The sequence below is a fragment of the Myotis brandtii genome, unplaced genomic scaffold (assembly GCF_000412655.1).
Source record: "Myotis brandtii unplaced genomic scaffold, ASM41265v1 scaffold79, whole genome shotgun sequence".
NCBI classification, from domain to species: Eukaryota; Metazoa; Chordata; class Mammalia; order Chiroptera; family Vespertilionidae; genus Myotis; species Myotis brandtii.
This window is the reverse complement of record NW_005371173.1, coordinates 4,253,308-4,271,384: the sequence shown is the minus strand read 5'-3', so window position 1 is coordinate 4,271,384 and position 18,077 is coordinate 4,253,308. Positions and strand designations below refer to the sequence as shown.

The 18,077-nt window shown below is 41.0% G+C and overlaps 1 protein-coding gene and 1 long non-coding RNA gene across 7 annotated transcripts in view; both read left to right on the top strand.

Annotated features, from left to right (window-relative positions):
* The window catches only part of LOC106724287, a 14,539-nt gene extending 5,681 nt beyond the window's left edge, over positions 1–8,858 (top strand). The window contains exon 3 of the long non-coding RNA XR_001360041.1: positions 8,756–8,858. This is a non-coding gene — a long non-coding RNA (uncharacterized LOC106724287). The remainder of the gene's footprint in view (positions 1–8,755) is intronic.
* The window catches only part of EPHA4 (EPH receptor A4), a 137,556-nt gene that overhangs the window by 32,230 nt on the left and 87,249 nt on the right, over positions 1–18,077 (top strand). The window lies entirely within an intron of this gene.

Genomic DNA, 18,077 nt, shown 5'->3' with positions numbered 1-18,077 from the left:
GGGGGGAGGGAGATCCTTCCTAAGTGCCACTGTTAGAACTGGCAGCATTTGCAGATGAAGAGTTGGAATTTTCTGGAGTTAGTGTAGCATTTTGGTTAAAAAGTAAACTTGCTTAGAGCAAGGCTGGATGTGGATTAGCCAAGAAGACCAACAAAAGGGAATAGAATCAGAGCCATCACCAGAGCTGGGACCAGAGCAGAGGTAGTTTCCAAAACCACTTGTGGGTAACTGGACCACCAATGATTGGTTTATTAGTTAGTGGTCTGTTTTTGCACACATTCATGCTTTAGAAAAGAAGATACCATTTATTCTCCCTGTGGGCCATTCTCAAATCATTCTTTTAGTTATCCTTGTAAAGATTTAAATTTAAAAAAGATCCATGCTATTATCCTTCAAGAGAAGTAGTTAGATTGACATTTGCAATAGAATCTCTCTGCTTATCCAGGTTGGGCAGTCTAAATAATCACCAGTAGAGAACAGTAGGTACCCTAACTAGTTTTTCTTATATGTATATTTTATTTACTAGGTTTGAAGCACATGGTGCTGTAGAAATGTGGGAACAGGGTAGGGTCTCACTCAGGGCTTTGCACCCACTCCTCTTGTGTGACTCTGCTAGCTCACTCACAGTATGTCCCCTAGTTGACCAAGAGTTGGCAGTTGCTGTGACATAGTCCTGTAGTAGAAGGTATTCTGGTTTTCATAGGGGACAGATTATTTCTCCAGTCTTTACAACCCTAGTACTACCTCACAGAAATATTTTTGGCAGAGTAGTCACAAAACTGAATGTCAGAATGTCTGAAATCATACTGATTTCTTCAGAAGAGGCACAGTCCTTGCTGGTACCATCCTTGTCACATACTTTTTGAAACTTCATGAACTGGAACTTGTTCAGTGTGGTACAATATTTATCTCAGAAGCTGTGTTGACGTTAGGAGTCACAGATGGGTGTAGGGCTTCGTCATTTTTCCTTTGGGGGCCATACCTTTGAATTTATGCTTTGAACACATCAGCTTTCCTTCTCCCTCAAAGTCATCAACCCCCTTAGTCAAGAGCACTTCTGTATCCTTTATTGATACACATGGGGAAAGTGCAAGGGGGTGGTCATGACCACTGACTCCATTTCCTCTTTCAAGGATTAGCAAAAGGCTGCAGACAAAAATAGAGAAACCAAATCAAAAGAAGATAGACTGGACTTGTGATTTGTTGTAATATAGTTTGAACAAAAAATAGCACATGTTTAGAGAGGTAGAGCTGCCATGATAGCATACATAGTGGGTTGATTATATTGCATGCACATGTAAAATGTAACTTTCTCGTAGTTTCCATGCCAAGGCCATGTGTGGCTCACATGAAATGTACTAGGCAACTTTGGTATGACTGCTTTCCCTTCCACTCTGTTCTCCTGGAGTTCATAAAATTGCTCAGAAATGTTGGCTCCTTGAGCAGGAACTGGAAGTTAATAAACTGCCTTTATAACAAATGATAAGGACTTTGGTTAATTCACATGCCCACTTATCAAATTAAAGTGGCCAATGATCAGAAAGACTGTTACATCTCAGCTGATCAGTGTTTCTCATCTTTTCATAGGCTATATTTAAATATTTCTGTGACAATTGATCCCATGCATGAAATTTCTCTTACAAACACCCTAATGTGTTTGGTTTGTCTTAGTCGATCCTCTGGAAAGAGCACTGGCCACTCCCTTGATAAAGGACAAGGATCAATGATGCAGCTGGTGGCCCTTGCTCCAGACACGTTTTCCCTGGGAAATTCTGCACATGGCATCTCCTCATTAATTCCTCCTTTCATTCAGCAAACATTTGTCTGCAAAGACTCTGCTTCCCAGAGAGAAAAATCCAGCTCTGGACTTTGCACAAATACAAGATTCCGTTTGGGTTTGGACCAATACAGGTATATGCACATAGATGGATGTAACTGTTAGGCAATTGGTATTACTTTTCTTCTCGTGCATCAATGAAGAAAAAGGATATCATTCAGAATCAGCCCTGAGTTAGAAGGCAAGTGTGACTCTCTGTATAGGAAGTAGATTTGCATATTTTACTTTTCTATCATGGTTCAGTCTTGAATTAGAATATCTTTTGTTTTCCTATGTCTATTTGTGGTTACCCTGAAATTTCTGCCTGAGAACTGACAAGGATTTTGTTAAAATTATACAATACAAAAGTTATTTGAAAGAGGTTTTTTGAGTCCCAGGCACACTAGCTCCTTAAGCTCAGAAAGCACACATGACTTTTGCAAGCAGAAACAGGTCTAATGCTTTGAAGAATGTAAGAAATGATCTGCATTTCAGAGGCACTGAAGTGGTTAATCTACTCATCTACACTGGAGTAATAAGCTCCCAGTATAAACATCTTCTAACTGGATTTTGATGTTCTAAGCTGACCTCGGAGAGAAAGTTTAACATCACTGTTCTAATGTTGTGGTTTCAGTATCAATCACGGTTAGAAGCCTTGTTGGCCTTTCCTAGTAATAATTCTTGCTTGCCTTTGCTTCCTAAGTGCTCTTGAAACATATTAGAAGCAACTGAGGCAGTTGTACCCTAACTAATTTTTTAAAATAGTATTTTTATTGAGATATCATTGACATACATTATATTAGTTTTAGATGTACAACATAATGATTTGATATTTGCATGTATTACAAAATGTGATATCCAGTTAACACCTGATTCTTTTATTAACTTGAATGTCTCTAGGTGCATGGGGCTGGTTATGTGACTCTAAATTAGCCTAAATATGTTTAGCCCTAGCCCCCTGAGGTGTCAATTCTGTCTTCAGCTGCTTATATAGCTGGTATTTGAAGGACTTCCAGGGAACTTGGGGTGGGAGGGTACTCACAGAATCATCTGTATCACAGCATGAGGGAGCAGTGGAGTCTGGGCCGAGTGTAGAAGGTGCTGTGATTTGGACCAAGAGAACTGCCTTCCTGCAGACTGCAATGTCCTGCTGCAGATCTTCCCTTCCCGGCTACGGATCCACCCAGTGAAGCAGGAGAACAGAGCTCCTCCTATCCCCCATTCCCAAGTCTTACTCATGGAGCCCTGAGTCCACAGATTTAAGAATTCCTTGCCTAGCCATGTTTGCTGGTGGTTGCTTTGATCCTGAGAAGAATTCTGGGCGTCCAGGGGCCCCTTATCCCTGCCTTTGGTCCTCCCGCAGGGTTCTGCCATGTGGCAGAGCCACCACCAGTGTCATGCTGGGCACAGGTATTCGCCCATCCCTATGTTCATCAGCCCACCCGCTGCTGTGTTGTTCCAGCCTAGAATTTGCTTCCAGCTGTGCTCAAATGTTTCATGCTAGAGAATGTGAACTGCCATCTCCTCTGTAATGCATAACACTGAACGCGAAGGCAGTTGAAAGGGATCATCAGGCCTTTCTCTTCCCCGTTCTGATGCATGAGTCAGTCTCCTGGCCTTAATGTTGACACAGATCCCTAATAACGAGTAACAGCTGATGGCGACTTGCTGAGACATGTACAATAAGGAAAGAACTTCCGTATTACAAGATGTGGGCTTTGTCCCAATTTTTTCTGAAGAGGAAAAAAAAAAAAAGAGGGAGGGAGAGAGAACCTGCTGCTAATAACCAGTTTGTGCAACAGTGTTCCTTTTTTCAAACCTAATGAGGTCCGATTCCCACACGTATTTTGATTTATTGCCTGCTCCTACGGGCCTGTTTGCTTTGGATGTTTATTATTTTGATATTCAGTTAACATAACACTTGAAATCATTTCACTTTCTGAATCCGTTTTTCTCCCTTTTTATGAGTCGTTTGGTGGTAGGTCGGATTTCCTCCTGTGAAAACAGCACTCACGTTAAAACACCTTTTCTGTTTCCAGCCTTCTGTCTTCGCGCCGAGGAAAATATACCAGTAGGTTTGCCCAAACGAAGGAACAAAAGGTTGTTTGATTTGGGTCTAAAAGCTCCGTGTATTGTACCTAGAAACCTTTCCAGTTGATGACCTGACTTTCATGTGTCACGGTTAGTGACACGACTGTAGAGTTATGAAAAGTTAGGGTATACCCTTCAGTGCCATCTCAAATTTTGCTTTTAAAGACAGTGTGTGATGACCTATGGGATAATTTTGAGTCGGAGACCTGACACCAGGGGGGATGGCAAAGCATTAGGTCAAAATAATTAACTCTGCCTGCGGAATAAGCAGCTCCCTCTCTGCCCAAATCCAAACCCTCTCTAAAGCTTGTTTTAGAGGATAGGCATTCTCTGTTGGTACAAGTCAGCGTGTTTAGATGTGAGAAGGGTTGGCAGCTCTTAGGGAGGGGTGACTCTTTCCCAGAAGTCACAGCTCCTGGTGGAAAGAGGGAGCCATTGACTCAGTTTCTGCCCTTAGCTCTGTGGATGGTGGGGTCACCTTCACGCTCAGGACTGGGCAAAATAAGTCCCCCCATGGCCAATGTCTGCCCTTTCCTTTCGTCCTTAAGAGACTCAACATTTCAGTGTGCTCATCACTTAACATTTTTAAAATCATTTTCCCTATATCCAACAGTGTAATAGACAGTAATTATAGAACATTTATAAAGTATAGAGTATTGCTGTGAGGAGCATTACCCATGATCCTACTGCTCAGAGAGAACCACTATTACTATGTTGGGTATATTCATGAGGGTTGGCTTTTTTTTTTCTTTTCTGTCTTTGTTTTTGTGTGGTTTTTGTGTGTGTGTTTGTTTTTTCATATGGATAGACTTTTTTTTAATGCTCTGTGCTTTTAATTTATTTGAGCCTGCAAATGCTAATTTGATTCTTTATCTGGTTTATCAGAGGGGCCTATCTGACAGAGGCTAAGAGTGAGCATACCTTTAGTTGTGTGAGCATTTGCAAACTATTTTACATTCTGAGATGGAGCCGATTTGGTGATGGCACAGCAGCGCACAAGACCAGGCGGCCAGGAGAAAGAAGGAAAGGTGTGCAGGGGGCCCTCAGAGGGCCAGGAGTTAGTGGAATGGGAGCAGCACTGGCTTTGGCATCAGATCAGGTTCCTGCCCTGATAGCTGGGTCACCTCCCAGAAGCTCAGTTTCCTAATCTGGGAAATGGGAGAACTACTTTTATGGGTTGTATTGATGACTCAGTTCATATATGAAGTGCCGTTTATGCAAATGATTTGCAAAGAAGCAAGGCAAGAATCAGATAATATTATTATAATGAAAAAGGTATTGAGATTGGGCCTTGGTGATTCAAAGGGAATAAGGGTAAAGCAAACAAAGGTGGCTGGGCGTTGTAGGTGGGTAAGCAGGTAAAATGTTTAGTTGGCTGTTTGACTTTGTTGTCCTTGCTGCTAATAAATCTAATGGCAAATGTGTGCTTTCTGTTGAGGTGGTTATCCAGCCTGGAATTAGGATGATTTTATTTGCTATTTTATGCTGGTCCTTCTATCTTCTTTTGTCTGTGTATTTTTAACTCAGTGAGTACATTCTCCTCTAAAGCTAATATGTTTGCTCTCTCACCTAAGAGACTGTTATCAGACTTTTATTAGGGATTACTGGCCTTCCTATCAGGAATCTCACTGCATTTACACAGGAGTGACCAGGACAGGCCAAGCTCTGTTTTAAACAACAGATAAGGTTTGTGTAGTGTGTGTGGAAAGGGAGGGGAGGGGAAATAGGGAGTAGTTGGGTCGGGGTGGGGCTTGGGAAAGATATATAAACACCTTTAATATGTGAAAGAATTCCTTTGTCTCTGCTCAGGAGCCTCAGGAATTGGGGGGAACATTAAAAGAAGGGGTTTTCAGGGCAGCACAGTGAGCTCTGGAGACCCATTGTCTCAGTCCAACCTGCCCGCCAGTTAATTAGCAATGTCACGGGGTAAGTTCCTTCATCATTTAGTGCTTCAATTTTCTCTTCTATGAAATGGTAATAACATGATTATAAGGCTGTTGTGGGATAAATATAAGCCATTAATATTTTTGTGTTGAATCTTTTTTAAAATATATTTTTATTGATTTCAGAGAGGAAGGGAGAGGGAGAGAGAGATAGAAACATCAATAATGAGAGAGAATCATTGATAGGCTGTAATATGTTTGCTCTCTCACCTAAGAGACTGTTATCAGACTTTTATTAGGGATTACTGGCCTTCCTATCAGGAATCTCACTGCATTTACACAGGAGTGACCAGGACAGGCCAAGCTCTGTTTTAAACAACAGATAAGGTTTGTGTAGTGTGTGTGGAAAGGGAGGGGAGGGGAAATAGGGAGTAGTTGGGTCGGGGTGGGGCTTGGGAAAGATATATAAACACCTTTAATATGTGAAAGAATTCCTTTGTCTCTGCTCAGGAGCCTCAGGAATTGGGGGGAACATTAAAAGAAGGGGTTTTCAGGGCAGCACAGTGAGCTCTGGAGACCCATTGTCTCAGTCCAACCTGCCCGCCAGTTAATTAGCAATGTCACGGGGTAAGTTCCTTCATCATTTAGTGCTTCAATTTTCTCTTCTATGAAATGGTAATAACATGATTATAAGGCTGTTGTGGGATAAATATAAGCCATTAATATTTTTGTGTTGAATCTTTTTTAAAATATATTTTTATTGATTTCAGAGAGGAAGGGAGAGGGAGAGAGAGATAGAAACATCAATAATGAGAGAGAATCATTGATAGGCTGCCTCCTGCACACCCCACACTGGGGATCAAGTCTGCAACCCAGGAATATGGCCCGACTGGGAATCAAATTGTGACCTCCCAGTTCATAGGTTGATGCTCACCACTGAACCATGCCATTTGGGCCTGTGTTGAATCTTTATGAGGGATATGAGGAGGTCCTAAGAAAGCATGGGCTTCCAGGTTCTGCCACTCCAAACACACCTGAGGGTTGAGCACACCCATGTGGATCTCTTCTGTTGGGGTAGGGAGGCCAGCATACCAGGCTGTAAATGTCTGAGTGGGAATGAGGATGGAGTCTCAGGTCAGACTATTACCCCTCAGTCTTGTGGGGCTGAACATTATCTTAGAGATTGTGAAGGTCTATACAAGGCTTCCTTTGAGGACTATATCTGTTCATTGCAGCCACCTCTCCCCAGGGTTACGGTTTTGTATTTCTCCTTTTCTGTTCCTTTCTTCTTTAAGTTTTTCTGGGAGAGACTGGGCCGGTGTGCAGGTGGGCACGCTCATTGATCAGAAACACTTGTCATTAAAGAGTAGAATGTGTTTATTACTAAGAATCCTCTGAACCATGAGAAAATGGGGATGTTTAATTTACCCAATTGCCTCATTATTCTAGCTTATTCTCTTATACTGTCTTGGTTTAAATACTGACTCTTAAACATATTAACCTTGTGTTCTCACTGTTTAACTCTACTTGCCTCAGTTTCTTTAGTTAGTATAGAGATAATGTGTTAACTTATTCATAAGTTTGTTTTAAGTATTTAGTAAGATTATGTGTGTAAAGAGCAAAGCCATAATTATTCAATAAATATTAGCTGTATTTATATTTAGAATGTGATAAACACCAACTTGACTCTCACTTTGGCCATTTAACTAGTTGGAAGCTTTGCTGAAACACCATTTGTCATGTAAAAAATAAAGTGGGAAAAACAGTGTGTCATTCAGAGTTGTGAAGAGGATCATATACTATGTTTAGCACTATGGAGACACAGCAACTAAAAGTACTCAATCGGTGCAACAACATGGATGGATCTAGAAGGCATTATGCCAAGTAAAATAAGTCAGACAGAGAAAGACAAATACCATATGATTTCACTTATATGTGGAATCTAAAGAACAAAATAAATGAACAAATGAAACAAAAACAAACTCATAGATACAGAAAACAAATTGATTATCATCAGATGGGAGAGGGTTGACGAGATGGATGAAAAAAGATGAAAGAGATTAAGAAGTACAAATTGCCAGTTATAAAAATAGTCATGGGGATGTAAACTACAGCATAGAGTATACAGTCAATAATCTACACTAATAAAAGAGAAACATGCAAATTGATGTCACTCCACTACACCCACCAGCCAATCAGGATGAGTATGCAAATCAACCCAACAAAGATGGTGGTTAATTTCCATATGCAGGCTCGGAGGGAAGACTGAAGATGACTGAAGACTGAAGAGGCTTGGCTTCTCCGCTGCAGCCGGAGCGGAGAAGCCAAACCCCGCTGCTGCGGCCGTGGCAGAGAAGCCAAGCCCTGCTGCTGCGGCCGCGGCAGAAAAGCCAAGCCTTGCTGCGGCCGGAGCAAAGACCTGGGTCCCAGGTGCCAGAGGAAAACCAGTGCCGCCAGCCAGGGGGAAGGAAGGCCTATTGTGCGAATCTTCATGCAATGGGCCTCTAGTCTATATAATAAAATCCTAAGCAACTGTTAAGGTGGAATGACCAGAACGACTGGTCACTATGATGCGTACTGACTACCATGGGGCAGATGCTCAATGCAGGAGCTGCCCCCTGGTGGTCAGTGCGCTCCCGCAGGGGGAGCGCCGCTCAGCCAGAAGCCAGGCTCATGGCTGGCAAGCGCAGAGGTGGTGGCGGGAGCCTCTCCTGCCTCCATGTCAGCTCTAAGGAAGGAGCAGCAAGCAGTAAGGAGCAGTGAGCAGACGGGAAGGTGGTAAGGAGTGAGGGGTCCCAGACTGCAAGAGGGATGTCTGACTGCTGGCTTAGGCCCGCTCCATGGGGAGTGGGCCTAAGTCGGCAGCCAGACATCCCTTGAGGGTTCCTGGACTGCGAGAGGACGTAGGCCTGGCTGAGGGATGCCCCCGCCTCCAGTGCACAAATTTTGTGCACTGGGCCTCTAGTATTGTAATGACTATGTATGGTGTCAGGTGTGTACTTGACTTATCGGGGTGATCACTTAATAAGGTATATAAATATCTAATCACTATTTTGTACACTTGAAACTAATATAGTAGTGTATATCATCTACAACTGGAAAATAAATTAACTTTTTAAATTACCCCAGCAAATCAATAAAATAAAATATACACTTTAGGTTATAAAATAATAGAAGTACTCAATAGGTTTTTCTTCTTTATTTACTCCTAGCAATGTCTTTTCAGGGAATCTGACTGTCAGGAAGAAACACTTCTAAATAGAGGTGATAGGCTCCATGCTTATGTCTCCTGGTGAGGATCTCAGGGCAGCCTGTAGCAGTGTATTTTGAGTACTATGCCCAGTACTTGTGGCACTGTCTCATTATTCCTCACATAATGTCACATTTCAGTGAAGAAGCTACAACTGAGAGTTCAGTGTCACTTCTCACTTTGAAGTGGCAGCCCTATTACTCAATGAAGTCTATCTGACTTCTGGTCATGTGCCTAACCACTGGGAAGCTCTGCCTCCACGGATGAAACACTGGAAAGGTGCCCCTGAGCATCCCCACTGTCTGAACTAATGAAACTAAATAAAAGACATATCCCTTTCTCACCTCCCTTATCTTGTTTCACTGGAAGGTAATTTACGGAGCAAAGATAACTTGTTTTCCTCCACAGCTCCAGTATCCAGAACACGAGTCAGAGAATTAACCTTTTAAGTTAATATATGTATTGTACATTGAGTCTAGTGCTAGTTTCATCCATCTAAATGGTAAGTTGCACGCAGCATAATGGATGTCCTTTCTGTGTGCACATTGCAGGGATGGATGGCTGGAAGCTGCTGTGCCCCGAGGCCATTGTGAATGCCATGTTACTTGACAGATTGGTCTGGTTTACATCATCAATTTTTACCACATTCTTTTATGAAATAGAAATTTCTATCATGAGCATGTAATTTGGTATGAGTATTGAAAATAGTAAGCTCTTTCAGAAGGCTATAACTACATATTTATAGACTTAGGAAATGTGCCTCCTTTTTTTATTTCTAGTACTTATTCCAGGTAACTGAGACAATAGATAGGACACTTTGGGGAACTTAAACAGTTATAAAAATATGATTATTATTTGAAAAACTTAATTTCATGTCTCTGAATTAGGGAACACATACTTTAAATATGAGCATGTTCAGTCATTCAAATGTGATCAGATCAAATCTAGGTTTTAGGTGCTAGTTAAGATCACTTTTGTGGCAACTGATTCAGGTTGTGTTTAGTAATCTGAATTGACACCTGAGATGCTGAAAATATTAAGAATTCCCAGTACATATTTCTTATATAATTTATTTTCCCAGCTTAAATAAAGCCATTACGATATGTTTAATATTTATGTAGTTGGTTAAGCATTTGGGAAATTCTGAAAGGTCACTTTGTAGGACTATACTTCATTGTCTTTTCTAGTTTGCCATTTCATTTAGCACAGGCTTCATTAGGGATGACAACTGTACTTTGTAGGTAACATTCTTCCTAATGTAAGACTGGCTATATAAGGCTCACTTGGTGGGTCATAACATCTTATAGATCTACCAAGATTTACTAGTAACATGGATTAGCCATTGCCCTGCATTCTCATCCTTACTCTCACTTGAACTAAAAAACCTGAAAAGATAGGCAAGCATTGGAGGAATAATAAGATACTTTTAACTTACCACTTGTCTTATTGATTGCATATAGGTGATTATGCTTTCTCAAGTTTCTTTTTTTCTTTCATTCAGAAGCCTGGCACTAAAGTGCACTCAGGCTGAATTTGATGGCTTTAATACTTATCTGTTGTGGAGCACTGGTGCTAAGGAGCAGGGCTAGCATCTGACACAGGAGTGGCCAGGAGTCTGCTCCAGAGTCTCCCTGCATTTGACCTCCAGCTCATCACTTCATAAACATTTCCTTGCCCTCTCTGCAAGTCAGACATTGCTTCAGTGCCTCAGTTTTCCCAACTGAAATATATATCCCCCCCCTTCAAAACATTTTTAACCACTTGGCATTTTATATATATTTAGTTTTTTGTTTCTCTTCACTCCCCTCTCTGTCCCACCACCGATTTAACTAGGGGTTTTGATTTTTCCCTAGTATGTAGAACACTGACACTAGGACTAAGTACTCAAAAATATTTATCAAATAAACAAGTCAATTAATAATAGTCCTTACTTCTTAGAATTGTTGTGAGAATCTACTAAAATAATAAAAAGTGTACATAGTCCCAATAGTTACTTGCTATTCATATTACCCAATAACTACTTGCTGCTCATATTACCCAAGCTATCAGCCAGTGTTTCTGTAAGTGTGAGAGGCCTGCTGGTGATACTGGGGTTCTCAAACTGTCGGTGGTGATAGATAGTTAAAATTTTAATAATTAAGATTTATTTTTTATTATCTTTAATTTATGGCAAGAGGTATTGGCTTGTGAGTTAAGATATTAGGAACATGAAAGGTAAAACATATAAAAATACAACACAAGTCAATGAAATGTGTGAGACTTTGCTACTGCCATGTTCTGGGATGGGTGTGGGTTTAAATCCCTGTAATAAGTTTTGTGGTAACAGCAATCTGTTGTCTGTATATTTCTAGATTGGTCATTGCATAGGTATTATTAGCTAACTTTTTGACTCATTGTGATTCATCTCATGGACCAAACCTACAGTTTAACTTCCACCTATTTCATTCCCTTGGTACTGTTCTGAACGGCTGGAAACATCTTTGACATGGACTATCCAAGTGTCTGCCTGAGTTTCATTCTCCTTGATAGCCTCCTTGACAATTTGAAATTCTGATCTCCCTTGGTTTTCTTCATGAACTTTCCTGGTCCTTCCACGATGAATATAGATTTTGATTTATGCCATTGCTCACTGATACTCTCAGGCGCCTCACCCATGTAGTGGGCATAACTGGCAATGTTCAGGTCAAGAGTAAATGATGAGGGCTAAATGAGATCACATATTTAAAGTACCTGGCCAAATGCCTGGTGGTGGTCAGCAAATGCTAGTCCTCTTCTGTGTTCTCTTGTCTATTCTGCCTTTTTAATTTCTTTTTCTCCAGCTGCCTTTGAAGTATGGTGTTTCCAAGATTGCTGAATTTTTTCTGAATCTGCAGCTCATCTACTCTTATAACTCTTGTGCCCTTTACAGATGTTTTCCAAACCTCTGTCTCTGCTCATGATGACCTCCAGACCTGCATTTCCAATTATTTCCTAAATATCTCAACTTAACTATCTCAGATTCAATGACTGCCTAACTGCCCTCACCACTTTTTTCCCTAACCAACTCTTCTTCCTCTACCAGCGGTTCTCAACCTGTGGGTCGCGAACAATGAAAATACATCCTGCATATCAGATATTTACATTATGATTCATAACAGTAGCAAAATTACAGTTATGAAGTAGCAACGAAAATAATTTTATGGTTGGGGGTCACCACAACATGAGGAACTGTATTAAAGGGTCGCGACATTAGGAAGGTTGAGAACCACTGCTAGTCCCTATCTTGGTTGTAGTATCTTTATTCTCTCAGGCATTTGGTCTGGAAACCTTAAGGCCAGTTTCAATTCTACTTTTTCTATATCCTGAAACATCTAATCAGAACCATTTATTTGGTCTTGGGTAGAGTTTTCTTCCTTTTCTCATAGAGCAGAAAGTTGAAAGTGAAGTTGGCTGCTTGAACTTAGGTCAAGCAATAGCTACTTGATTGACATTCACATTCACAATCATAGGTCACAGAATGTGAGGGGTTAAAATATGGAAGGAATTTTTGCAAGATGTCCCTGGATTAGCAGTGTATAGACCAGCTCAAACCTTGCTGTGTATAGAATAACCAGTCTTTACAATCTCTACTTTCCAAATAAATGCAAATATTACAGTGGTTAATAAAATGCAAATATGCTTTAAAGAGTTATTGAATTATATTAGCCATTTGTCATTGTATAATTTTCCAAGTAATGCATACTAAAAATGCAAGCATTGAGGGGGGTTTCATCAAAATATTGTGATATTGTATTATGAAACCTGGGTTTCAAGAACAATTGACTTCCATTTGTTCAGAGTCACCAATGCATAGGGGGGAAACAGATTACAATTGAGCTCTCAAAAATGAGATTCTTGGGGAGAGAAATTGGAACTAAAAGTCTTGAAACACTTTATTAGTAAGTTTAGAACTGCCACTATCTAAAGAGAAATCTATTATATTCAAGATAAGATAATGGGCTCTGAGTGTGCGTGTATTTGTGTGTGTGTGTGTTTGTGTGTGTGTGTGTAACATAAGTCTTGTCCTCTGTGTTTACCAGTTGCTTGCTGGAAAATAAATATATGTGCAAATAAGCATAAAAGATAGAAGAAGTGCTATGTGCGCAAAAAAGTAATTTGAGTTCTGATTCTCGAGTGTAGTAATGCTTGATAGAAGAGGTGGTGGCTGATTTTAGGCTTTGAAGAGAGGTTAAGATTTTATTACTCCGAAGTGATTGAAAATGTGTGAATGATCCAAGTGAAAACAAATGGTAGCCCATCTGGTTTGATTGAAGTGTAGGACATTTGAGGGGCAAGTTGGGACTAGACATGAGGATCTTTAGTTTCTCTATGTTTCTGTTTGAATTTTATGATGTACACAATGGGGGCCTTTGAACGATTTTAAACACAGGCATAATGCAATTAGCATGAGCATCCTACTTTCCTTAGGACACAAAATGGGTATTTATTAATTAACCATAAATGTAGATAATGGCCAGTAAAGGAATGGGAGCAGAAACTACAGAGGCAGAAAAAAAGATCCCAAGAGTTAGAAAGGGCATGGCTGGAACTCTAGGCTGTGCAGAGGTGATCTGCTTTTGTTGAGTTTAGAATGTTCGCTTTGCCTAGCATTTGAAAGGTTAATGTGGTTGTTCTACCTCTATGCACAGGCCTTTTAATATTCTTTTATTGTTAAACCTTGAAAGTCTCCCTTCCTAGGGGATAGTTAGTGGTAGGATTAAATTGGAGTAGCAGTTGCCAACAGCATTAGTACCATCCAGGACCACAGTATCCTCGGTGGGATGTCTTTACAGCTGGAGCAGAAATCAGTTCTTTTGGGTTGGCCTGAAGAGCTGAAGAAAAGGAAATGCACTTTCTCAATGTCAGTGTCCTTTTCTCTTCTCTACCTCTTCTTTCCCTCAGTCTTGCTGTGAATCACCATCTATTTTCTACCTCACAGTGCCTTGGGATTAATGTCAGCTCTGTTGTTTGTGACTCAAGGTTCACACACATCTCAAGTATGATAAGGAAATCTGGATTTCCTTTGTGGCCATAAGGACCCTAGTAATTTTATGATTCTAGTGTCCTCAAACCATGGATCATATTTTGTTATACTTCGTTCCCTTTGATGCTTTTTTTTTTAAAGTTTTAAACAACATTAGGCACCATAGCTATTACACTGCACTATGTTTTGTTTCAAACATATGCCTGCTTTGTTAGTAAAAGAACCTGTGCCAAGAGAATTGTATGTGGGAGGGTGTGACTAACTTAGGAAAGGGACTTATCTCATATCCTATCGGCCTGAGCTCTCAAGTCTGCCTTTGATATGACTTATTCTTTCCCTTCCAGCCCCACCCCCTCCAACTTTCACTAATAACTTTCCTTCCCAAATTTCTCATATCTAAATATTTTAGCTTTTCAAACCTAATCTGCTCTCTGGATATATTTGCTTTAGGGTGATCTGAACCACTGTTTTCCTACTCTTCTAAGTGACAAGTACTCAAATGTAAAAGCATTAAGATTCTGTCTCCCCACTTCTCCTATCCCTTATGTGTTGCATTCTCATCAGGCCTACTTGCCTGCCTGTGTTAAGATTGTCCTGTTTCCCTTCTGGCAACTTTCAGCAAAGCCTGCAATGTTCCCAGATTGTTTGAGGTTGACATCAAAGTCTAAATGGCCAAGAACCATAGAAACAAGAAAGTGAACCAGAAATTATCTTTGTAAAACTTGGATCATAGCCAAGGGTGGTCCAAGTTGCCTCCTGTGTCCTGACTTCTAGAGATGGTCATCAAAGTTTAGATGTTAAAGTTAACTGTGTCATCATTTATTCATCTATTTACTTACTCTACAAATATGTATTGAGTGGCTACCATTACAAGATACTGTACTCAGTGCTAGAGATTTCATAGTAGACAGAATAGGCACCTTTGCTGCTGCTCTTGAGCTAGGAATGTATTTTACAGGGGAGAAGGCCAATAAACCTCTAAAAATACCGTTCATTACAGTTGTGTAGAAGGAAGGGAAAAAGAGGGTCTGTAAGAGAGAATCGTTCCTAATGCCTGATCCGTTTCTGCATTTCTTACAAGCCGGAAAGGAGGATCATTTTGCACTGCAGGTGAAGGACTGAGCTCTATGACCACAGGGACAATCAAAAGAAAAGAGCAGGAATGGTACCAGGTCAGAAAAATTGACTCTCACTTTTCAGTGTTCCTGGAAACCAGCTAGCTACCTGCAGTCTCCTAATTAGGTCCAAGTTGGCTCTGTGAGGAAACAGGAAAGTAAAGGCCTCACTCAAATAACAATAGAGCACTGCCCACACCAACAGCTCCCTCATGTCAACTCAAAACCTAATAACTCTTCATTTATTTATATTGCTGTTGACAAATTCTTGTCCACTGTGCTCTCAGTTCCGGTTTGAATCACACTCAGGAATCACACTCAGGAATCCGGCCCCTTGGCTGGCTCCCTTGAGTCAGTGGCTGCTGTTATGCAGCTCTTATCTAGGTGTGGCCCACTGTAAGTGGTTAGAACTCAGGGCTCGGTCATCAGCCTGGCAATGCTGTTGTGTTAGCAGAGGTGGGAGGTGTCCTATAATTAGCAGTGGACACTTCTTGGCCTGGTCTGCTCAGGTGGATCTAGACATGACTCATTTTGAAGGACAGAGCTACGGGGAAAATAAAAAAATGTGCTCCTTATGTCACTTGTTTGGTATCTTAAGTCCACTTAAAGGGACATCTATGACCATGGGAAAAAGCAAAGTTAGTCCTTTATGTCACTCACTTGGAATCCAACCACTGATCTCGGCTCCACTGCCTCCACCGTGGTCCAGGTGACCATCATCTGGCCCATCTCTCTCAATAGCACCTAACTGGTCACCCTACTTCCATTAGAACTCCCTACCATTATGCTCGACTAGCAGCCAAAATGGCCTTTTGAAAAAGCTCTAGCAAATTCCATTGCCACATTGAGTTTAAACTCTACATCTTCCTCCTACACTGTGGACCCTGCTGACTGTTTTTTGCTCATCCTTGTTATTGATCTTCAAACATTCCCCAGAGACAGCACTGTTCTTTCTGTCCCTCTAATACATGTTCATCCCAGAGCCTTCATCACTTTCTCTTTTTCTTAAAATGATGTTCCTATGTAAAAGCATTTTTGCTGTCCCTTTCTTAGCTCAGGGCCCAACTCATGTGTCATCTATGAAAGGCCTTTCTTAAGCACCTTGCTCTACGCCCTTTCCCATCCCCACCCTCACTCCCTTTTACATCACTGGTTCTGCTCCCCTGTTAAATTATATCCCTGCCACGAAAGCGTGTGCTCTTCAAAAGCAGAGACCTTGTCAGTCATCCCCTCCCTATGCCAGGCATATGTAGGTGCTTAACAAGACATGTGGAACGAGGGAACACCATGGAGAAAAGGCATTTCTTTGGTTCTCTTTTTTGATTTTGTAAGTGGCAAAAAGAACATAGGAGCATGCAGAAATCTCTGCTACGACAGATAGGAGAAAGTTCAATGAAAAGTTTGCAGTTATGAATTTATTGGGGGGGGGGAGTTTTTTAGGTAGACCCATCACTCATTCCCTGCTCATGGTTTCATGGCAGGTAAGAGGCTGAGCTCAGATTCTCAGTTCCCCAATGAGCCCACACAAGTCCTGGAAGGGGAGGCACAACTTCTGGACTAATCTGCTGAATATCATTTGAACCAAACTGTACATGACTTTAGTGGTTATTAAAACACCTTTGGCTATTTCAGAATCATTGCGTCTGCAGATCCTGGGAAGAGTAGAGGCATAGAATTTTAGAGATTTAAAAAGAGATTTTATAAATTATTTAGTCTGGTGTCCTGCGAAGAGTCTGAGGCTTGGAGGCCTTAAGTTGGGAAATGCTGGGCCTGGAATCCAGTCCCTGTCCCACAGAGCCTGGCCCCTTGGAAGGCCCGCACTCTGGGTCCATTTCCTGCACCTACATATGTGTGCTATGGATTAATGGTTGTGGTTTTGACATACCAAGTGTAACCTTGACATAGCCTTGAGGAAAAATGCTTCATTTTGTTCATAGAGATGATCATCCACCTGCCAAATGGTTTTCTCCCCGTGGGAGAAGTATTTATGACTTCATTCCCTCCCGACCCCCCCTTTTTTTTATTTATTTCAAATCCAAACCTCTTTCAGAATGATCCAGCCTCAGGGCTAGGGAAAAAAGTTTCCTATTCTAATAAATAAAATGCAGGTTTTCTCATGGTCTCAGCGTTCCTGACACAGAAATGATCTACTTTTGATGGCTGGCTGAAAGTATTTTTTAATGATTTTCACCTGCTTTGTTATGTACAGAAAGGAAGAGTAATTAGCACAGAGATTAAACCATTTTCCTAAATCCGAGGGGGCTACATCTTGTAAATGGAATCGTAGGAAAAGTTTTCTATTTTCCATGTTGTTTAGATTATTTTTGAAGGCTGGTCCAGAAGTTTGTTTTGGATGAGTAAAGATTGTTGTACATCTGAGATGAATTTAGGATATGTGAGTGATTCGCGGGATTTTTGTTTCTGATAATAAGGCTGGTTTGTTCTCCTGCTTTCTTTAAATGGGTCGGCTCCCACTGCCATCCCATCCATATTTTACAAAGGGGAGTCATTCCGCTCTTTCTTTCTTTGTGGCCCACACTGTGGGAACATGTCAGTATCCCCATCTTGTTTTTGTTTTTAAGAATATCAATTTTCATCACGATTGCTCTTGTTTGATACCTGGGATGAGATACAGACAAACGAGCAGATTATGACTTGATATTTCCCCTGGCATCCTTGTTTGTGATTTATAATTTATACCTGGAAAAGATTTACCGGCTTAACTGATAATCCTTCCCAACAAAAGATAAACACACTTAAAGTCACTGGTGTGAAGTCAGATGCACTTGAAAGGGGCGAGGAATTCACCTGCAAGCACTTTTGGCACCTTGCCCTTTCCCATGAATTCAAACTGATGACAGAGAAAGCTGAAGCTGCCAAAGCTCTTTCGCCAGGAGAACCTCCCAGAGCCGCTGAGGAG